At 40.9% G+C, this 6,953-nt stretch overlaps 1 pseudogene; it reads left to right on the forward strand.

The window, feature by feature from the left end:
- Positions 1-857: 857 nt before the first annotated feature.
- Positions 858-4,349, forward strand: LOC100394044 ((E2-independent) E3 ubiquitin-conjugating enzyme FATS pseudogene; annotated as a pseudogene).
- The last annotated feature ends 2,604 nt before the right edge of the window (positions 4,350-6,953 follow it).

Here is a 6,953-nt window from a genome sequence, read left to right on the forward strand (position 1 = left end):
CCATATGCAGAAAATTGAAACTGGGCCCCTTACTTATATCATATACAAAAATCAACTCAAGATGGATTAAAGACTTAAATGTAAAACCCAGAACTACAAAAACCCTAGAAGAAAACCTAGGCAATACTATTCAGGACATAGGCATAGGCAAAGATTTCATAACAAAGATGCCAAAAGCAATCACAACCAAAGTAAAGATTGACAAATGGGATCTAGTTAAACTGAAGAGATATGCACACCAAAGGAAACTATCATCAGAGTGATAGTAAAATTTTTGTAATTCATGCATCTGACAATGATCTAATATCTAGCACTTATAAGGAACTTAAACAAATTTATAAGAAAAAAAGAAAATCTCATTAAAAAGTGAGCAAAGGATGTGAAAAGACACTTCTCAAAAGAAGACATATATGTGGCCAACAATTACACACACACAAAAAAGCTCAATATAATTGATTATTAGAGAAATGCAAATTAAAACAACAACGAGATACCATCCCACATCAGCCAGGTGGCTATTATTAAAATAATAATAGATGTTGGCAAGGTTGTGTTGAAAAAGGAATGCTTTTACATTGTTAGTGGGAGTCAACCTTTGTGGAATACAAATAGCAATTCCTCAGAGATCTAGAGACAGCATTACTATGAACAGTGGTATTCCTTTACTGGATATATACCCAAAGAAATATAAATTTTTCTATAATAAAGACACATGCACACATATGTTCATTGCAGCACTATTCACAATAGCAAAGACACTAAATCAACCTAAATACCCATCAATGATAGACTGGATAAGGAAAATGTGGTACATATATACCATGAAATACTATGCAGCCATAAAAAGGAACAAGATCATGTCCTTTGCAGGGACACGGATGAAACTGAAGGCCATTAACCTGAGCAAACTATTGTAGGAATGAAAAACCAAATATGACGTGTTCTCACTTATAATTGATAGCTAAATGAAGAGAACACATGGACACATAGAGGGGAATAACACTGGGACCTATTGAATAGCAGAGGGTGAAAGGAGTGGGAGAATAAAAAAAATAGATAGTAGGCATAATACCTGGGTGATAAAATAATCTGTAAAAAATATCTCCATGGCATCTGTTTACCTATGTAACAAACCTGCAAATTCTGCACATGTACCTGTGAACTTAAAATAAAAGTTTAAAAACAAAAACATAAATTAATCCCTACTCCTCTCTATATAAAAATGTTTGAAATAACTGGCAATACAGCAACATTTTCACAAGAAATTGCTTAAGGCCTTGGCACATAGAATGTGGAATATTTGTGAAGAAAGTGTCATTCATAATTATATACAGAAAATATTTATTGGAAATTCTCTTTGTGCAATCAGATTCCAAAGATGTAAAAATTAAGTATTTCATGTTAATAAAACACTAAAGTACAATGAACTTAACATAAATATGACTCTTATTTGGCAATACATAACGAATATATAAGATACATCTTGTAAACTAAATGATTCATCATTGAAAATAAATGTTAACACATTGTGTAACATCACTAGTTTTTTAGCTCCTTCTTTCAGCATGAAATAGGCTTTGACATAACTTATAAATGTCTCTAATTAAAGAGTAAAGAGGAAGTCAAGTTGTCTTTGCAGATGACATAATTAAAGCTTATTTTATGCAACATAGTCTATGTATTGTGTTTCAGTAGCTAGGTGAACATATGGATATTTTTTACATTAGGGTAAAAAATATGTATCATATATATGTTCACCTAGCTACTGAAACACAATACGTAGACTATGTTGAGGTCTCCACTGTAGAATATGCAAGTCAACAAATCAGCAAATAAAATTGACAAAAGGTGATTATTTCTCATTAAAAAAGAAAGTCATTTACACTTTGTCTTAAAGTTTTAAAGCAGGATATTCCAGTTTTAAGAAAAAGAAATGGCAACAAAAATTAAATAAATATACTGGTGAGTGTTCTTTTGACATTAAAAGACCTAGGACAGGCTGCCCTTGTTGGCTCACAGTTGTAATCCAAGCACTTTAACAGATCAAGCCAGGTAGATTGTTGGACCCCAAAATTTCAAGACCAGCCTTAGCAGCATGGCAATCTCTGTCTCTACAAAAAAAAATACAAAAATTAGTCAGGAATAGTGGCACATGCCTATGGTCTCAGCTACTCAGGAGACTGATGGGAGAGGATCACCAGAGTTTGGGAAGCTGAGGCTGCAGTGAGCCATGATTATGCCACTGCACTCCAGCCTGAGCAACACAGTGAGACCTTGTCTCAATAAATAAATAAATAGGCCACTGCCGCACAGGCACCGGCTCCAGTCTCACTGTTCTCTTTCTGGTCCTCAGCCTCACCAACGTCCTTTCTGCTTCAAGGAGGCTACCCAGGCAATTGCTCCTGCTTGGAACACCCTTCGCCTTCTCTTGGCCAGTGGCTTCCTTCCTTCTCGCCTTTCAGGTGGCTCTTCAGGGAGCCTGGTCTCGCTGCACTCCAGCAGAGCTACCCCGGTATCCCTCATTGCAGCCCTTGTGTTTCCATTGTGGAACTCACAAATTAGGATTACAGGACAACTATCACAGTACAAGCCATCAAATTGCCCTTAAAAATCTCCAGTCTGATGTTACAGAGGCGAAATCTGACTTCACCAAGGAGACCGTGGCATTACAAAACACAAAAATGATTTCATTCATAGTAATCTCCTGGATGATTAATAAGAATAAGTCAAGAGAAAACAGAACCTCCTTGCCCCTGCCATGTGCGATGGCTCAGTCTCATGGATATCACACCAAGCAATCTCTGGCTAAACCCAGCGGAGTCAACATTCACAGGGCATTTGCGTTCCCTCTGGACAGATTAGGAATCCCAACACCGTCAGATGAGCGAGAACCTGGGACGGAACTGCCACCCAAAGAGGAGAGCCCCTGTCAAGGCCCCCGCAGAGGTTTTTCATCCATTACCATCACAGCCAGGTAGGTGGGCACCCCAGTCAGCGCCCTGGTGTGGGGGACTGTTGGGGACTCTCTGTGCCCCAAGTGCCGGGCTGAGGACACTCTGTTCCAGGCGCCCCCAGCTCTGACCAATGGCCCCCATGCAGGCCAGTACCAGAGAGCTTTTGCCTGCACAGAGTTCTCCAGAAACAGCTCGGAGGTGCGGCTGAAGGTTCCTGAGGCCTCCGTAGGGTTGTGTGAGAGACGCAAGGCCTGGGTCACCCATGCGGATGACAGACCAGTTTTTCTCCAGACACCCCACTGTCAGGAAAGAGCCCGCTGGTGTTCAGTTTCTGTGTCCACCTCAGGGTGTCTCAGCAGTGTCCAACTTCCATCTATTACGGAGACAAGTCTCTCTCCATTCCCTTTGGGCAACCTCAAATTGCCAGCCCCAAAATGCACAGATCCGTCCTGTCGCTCAGCCTCAATTGTAGTTCCCACAGATTAACAGCAGATGGAGTAGATGACATAGTGAACGGAGAGCCAATAAGCGCAGCCCCGAAGCAGAAGCTAGTGGAGGGAGACCAGGACCTCCTAGGCCAGCGCTGGAACCTAGGTTTACAAGAAAGTCGCTTGAAGGAAACCCCATCATTGGGGCGGGTGAATTTGGGGACTGGCACGTGTCCTTGGAGTGATTCTTTTCTATTGGAAAACACGCAATTTGCAGACGTGGGAACTAACCAGGTCACTGTAAGGAAAGGGATAAAGGACCATGAGGCTCATTGTCATGCGAGCGGTCATGCCAACCAACTGTCCATTCACATTCCTGGCTGGAGTTACAGGGCAGGAGATTACACATGCTGTGACTTGGTTGTAAAAATAAAGGAATGTAAGAAGAGTGAGGACCCCCGCCACGCCTGAGCCCTCCTCAGCAGCACCCTCGCCAGCACTCTCCAAGGGAGCAGGGAGCCCTGGCCTGTCTGAAGACTGTTCTGAGCCTCAGCAAATGCCTGCAAGATCCTTGACCTTGCAAGAAGCCCTGGAAGTTCACAAGCCTCAGTTCATTTCTTGCTCACAAGAACGGCTGAAAAAGCTCGAACACATGGCCCAGAAGAGGAAAGCCCAGCAGAAGGACGACCTGAGGCAGAAGCAGAACCTCCTTCCCATCCGCACCAGCAAGAAGCAGTTCACGGTTCCCCATCCTCTGAGTGATAACTTGTTTAAAGCCATAGAACGGTGCATTCAGAGAAGGAGATGCATATGCGATCTAAGAGAATCTATAATAACTTGCCGGAAGTTAAAAAGAAGAAAGAAGAACAAGGGGAAAAAAAGGGTGATCTTACAAAGTAACGGACTCCGTGCCAAAGTCTTCAAAAAGCAATTACTGGACCAACTCCTTCAAAGGAATGCGGTCTAGCTGCAGGCTGCCCTGCTGACCGTACAATATGGACATGGGAGGACTTCAAATGCCGGATAAGCCATTAAACTTAGCATTATCTTCATGATGGGAAAACACTTATTTCAGTTTTGATTTTTTTTTTCCATAAAGGAAAACATCACTTTCTGAATTACTACCCAAGCCAAACAGAAACAATAATCCTCGAGGAAACTGGTCAACAATCTGTTGTGGGGAAAACCCCTAGATGTAACCCACTAGATACAGTCCCCTTCGTGTTTTTGCTTCTAAGTTGTACGTTTTGCTTCGGATTTCTTCTCCCCTGCTGTTTCCTGCCAATCAGAGAGGCTTTATACAAGCAAGTTTGCTTAGATCCCTCGGAAATATTTTATATCAAACTTTTGGGATCCAAATCCATCTCCTTTTAAGTACCAATCCCAACACCTGCCAGTTATGCAAATGCCAAAATGTGGGTCATCATAGTGTATATTTTAAAACTTTCTGATCATGTGCACCACCCAATGCTAGAGGCTGGCTTGGAAACCAGTGGGTTCAATGCCCGAGGCTGCAGAACAAGCAGCCTGTCTCTTTGTGACCTGGAGCAGTCAGAGTGGCCCTCAGCCACCCCTGCCCCCAGCACCATTCCTCACTAGGGAAAAGAATCCATTTCTGTGGAAGCTCTAATGTAACTTCAGTGTTTTCTACAACACTCCACGCCCTGCCCCATTAAAAAAAAAAAAAAAAAAAAAAACTTGTTTTGTTAAGAAATAGCCTAATGGCTCCAACTTTGCTTATCTGTTCTTCCAAATGTTTAAAATATACATTATTTACAAATATGTGTGTTTGGGGAGCTAAGAACAAGCTAGTTTTTACAATATAAGTGGAAACAAATGCGATTATTATAAACATGAAAATAAATAACCTAGCACAAATTAGCTTAAGAATGTGTATGTGTGTATATATATATATATATATACATATATATATATTTTTATAAATATATTCCAGTAATATGAAGTTAGCACAATGGAGGCAGAACATTTATAGCTGTCCTGTGCCTTAAGGGACATAAGTCTTGATTGTCTATTCATAGATATTGTATTCATAGGAACAATAACTTTATTCTATTCAATTTAGTAGCAATTTTTTCAGAATGGATTGCAGTCAGAAAACTGTCAGATCTCTTTTGGGCGAGAACTTTGGAATATGAAAGAAGTTTATTTCTTAAAAATGAATGATGGTCAGGCAGTTGGATACAGTAATTAGGATTTCTGTTTATCATAAGTTTTCTGGGTTGTCTACTAGTTTAGTATAGAACAGGTCTTTTCTTCCTCTCTGCTGAGTGGAACCTTGGCAGATATACCTTCACTGAGTTTACTGAAAGACTTTTCCACTAAAGTAAGAGTAAAAAGAGAAGAAACAGAATAGAAAACTTTCAATCTTCAGATTTAGTGCTACCAACTCATTAGAAGATCCAGTTTTTAGAGTTACTGGAGGAGTAGAGATGTCTACAGATTTCTGACTAATGTCATCATTAGTTTTCTTTTTTAATTACTTTGTGTAGGAAAGTTAGTTATTTTATATAAGAGACAAACAGCCAGATGTCAGAGAGATGCAGTTTGACCTCAGGAGGATAGCTTGATGGTGGGACCTCAGAGAAGAGTTTGGCTGGGGACAGCCAAACTCCAAGGGGAAGACCACCTTCCCACTCCACCCCTTTTCCAGCTCTCCATCCTGCTGAAAGCCATTTCCACCCCTCAATAAAATCCTCCACATTCACCCCCTTCAATTTGTTCACATGACCTGATTCTCCCTGGACACTAAACAAGAACTTGGGTACCAAGAAGGCAGGTCCAAAAGGCTGTCACCCTGAACTTCCACTGAGCTGTTAAAACACTTAAGCCATCTGTGGATGGAAAAACTAAAAGACCACACTGTAACACCCTCTGGGGCTTTGGGGGTCATGGGAACACCCCAGACACTGTCATTGGGCAGCACAGAGTTCTACTTCTGCTGGCACCCAGAAGCCCTTGTCCTGGCCCCTACACCCACTCACCTTTGAGCTCCACGTCCTATAAGGGGTTGAGAGCTGTGAGCTGAATAAAGAAGCCGACCCCATTGTGACTCCTGCAAAGGGGTAAGGAAACTATCCCCTTTCATTGCCACTTTTGGCAGGTGCCAATGTCCTTTTGTCTTTTCTGCTTTTGCAAGGAAAAAAATGAAAGTTGATTTTTATGTAGATTTGAAAGCATCAATCTAAGTTTTAACTCCAAAATATTTTTCATGTATCCAAATTTAGCACAAGTGGAGTTGTACCAGTCTCTGTCATTCATTCAGGAGTAGGTTTCAGAAGATCAGTCAATGCACTTTCAGCCATCCGCAGTGCACTGTGTGCCTGACGCTTCCTTCCCAGGTGAGAGTTTGATCCAGTTCTCAGTACATATTTTCTTTTAATTTTATTTGAAAGTTTAGGATTGAATTTGTAGTCATCTATAAAATGGATGATTCTTTATACAAGAAGTAGCTGTAATTTTATCAATCCCTTCCAAAGGAGTAAAAAGAGCATCATTATACTGTGACTTTTGCCTTTTTTTTCTTTTTTTAGTTTGAGTTGATTTAATTTTT

This window comes from Callithrix jacchus, chromosome 9, assembly GCF_049354715.1.
Source record: "Callithrix jacchus isolate 240 chromosome 9, calJac240_pri, whole genome shotgun sequence".
In the NCBI taxonomy this organism is placed as follows: Eukaryota; Metazoa; Chordata; class Mammalia; order Primates; family Cebidae; genus Callithrix; species Callithrix jacchus.